The 1,787-nt window shown below is 38.3% G+C and overlaps 1 non-coding gene across 1 annotated transcript; it reads right to left on the reverse strand.

Annotated features, from left to right (window-relative positions):
• Positions 1 to 427: 427 nt before the first annotated feature.
• On the reverse strand, positions 428 to 531 carry LOC128034426 (small nucleolar RNA R71). The gene has a single exon (XR_008190551.1). It is a non-coding gene; the product is annotated as a small nucleolar RNA R71 (small nucleolar RNA).
• Positions 532 to 1,787: the final 1,256 nt, after the last annotated feature.

The raw sequence follows: 1,787 nt of genomic DNA on the forward strand, positions 1-1,787 counted from the left end.
GATGGACAAGGTAATGGAGTCAAATAAGTGTACAACCCAATCCTTATTATTGATTATAGGGGTCATGCCATCAGACAATGCGTTGTGCCACTCTTCAATACTTAAATCCAGGAATTAGGAAACCAGATATTGAGGCACCCCAAATTGAATTAAAACTAGTGATGTTTCAAATGTTCCAAACAATGGGCCAGTTCAGCGGTATAACCACAAAAGATCCACACTTACACCTTCGATTATTCATGGAGGTGAGTGATTTGTTTAAGATAGCTGGTGTGACTAAATAAGCACTGAGGTCAAAACTATTTCGTACTCGTTGCGAGATCAAGCATAAGCATGGATGAATTCATTGCCACCGATTTTAATATCTACTTGGCAAGAATTAGCATAATGGTTTTTGGTTAAGTATTTTCCGTTGAGCAAGAATGCAAAGTTGTGAAATGAGATAACTAGTTTTCAACAATTGGATGATGAGTCTTTATATGAGGCGTGGGAAAGATTGAAGGAATTACTTCGTAACTGTCCTCATCATATGATTCCTCATTGTATCTAGTTGGAGACGGTTTATAACGGTCTAAAAGCACACACAAGATTAATGGTAGATGTTTCTGCGAATGGTGCGATTTTTTCTAAGTCTTATAATGAGGCTTACGAGATCATCAAGAGGATTGCTAGCAACAATTACCAATGGCTAACAAATTGAGCAATTTTTGGAAGACGAGTAACCAGAGTGCATGAAGTGGACGCATTGACTTCACTCTCTACTCAAGTAACTTTTATTTCCTCTATGTTAAAATAGTTTACCACTAATTGTTTGAATAATATTATAGCTCAATCACCAAGTTAGTATGATGTTTTTTCCTGTGTATTGTGGGGATGGTCATTCTTTTGAGAATTCCCCTTCAAACCCGGAATCTGTGTATTATGTAAGGAACCAGTATCAAAATAGAATTGGACAAGGATCACGGTCCAACTTCTATAATCCTTCGAGGAAGAATCATCTGAACTTTTCCTGGAGCAACCAAGGAAATGGACTAAACAACAATCATATGCAGCGTAGACCCAACTAAACCCAAGCGTTTAACAAACAAGCCTAAAAACGAACTCAAGATGAGTCATCAAATAGTTACGATGACTTGTTGAAAGCATACATGGCAAAAAATGACACCTTGATCCAAAGTCAAGCAGTAATCATCCAAAGTCAAGCAGCAACGCTGAAAAATCTAGCGAACCAGATGGGTCAGTTAGCTACTGAGTTTCGTAGTAGACCACAAGGAGCCTTGCCGAGTGATACAGAAAATATGAGGAATGCTGGTATGGAGTATTGCAAAGTGGTATAGTTCCGAAGTGGTAAGATTTTGGAACCAAAGGAGGTTGTGGTTGAAAATGAGCCTACTGAAAAAGAGGATAGTTAGCCAACAGTTGAAGTCCTTACAACAGAAAAATCTGATGCTGAAATATCTGATAAGGTGAATGTAACACTCCTAACCCGTATCCGACGCTGGAATAGGGTTAGAGAGCATTGTCGGGCTTATAAATCAAACAATCATACAATTCATGTTCATTTTTCATTCCAAACAAAAATCATTCAATTTTAATCATATAGTCCCTAATACAAGCCCTCGAGGCCCAGAATGAACATTAAGAACAATTCAAGACTCAAATATGAATTCAAGAAACTTTTGAAAAACATTGAAAATTTTCAAAGTACAAGGGACACATGCCCGTGGGGCCAAGTCGTGTGGACATTCGAAATGGGATCAAATGACCGTGTCCCAGCCCGTGTCCAA

The sequence above is a fragment of the Gossypium raimondii genome, chromosome 10, assembly GCF_025698545.1.
Source record: "Gossypium raimondii isolate GPD5lz chromosome 10, ASM2569854v1, whole genome shotgun sequence".
NCBI classification, from domain to species: Eukaryota; Viridiplantae; Streptophyta; class Magnoliopsida; order Malvales; family Malvaceae; genus Gossypium; species Gossypium raimondii.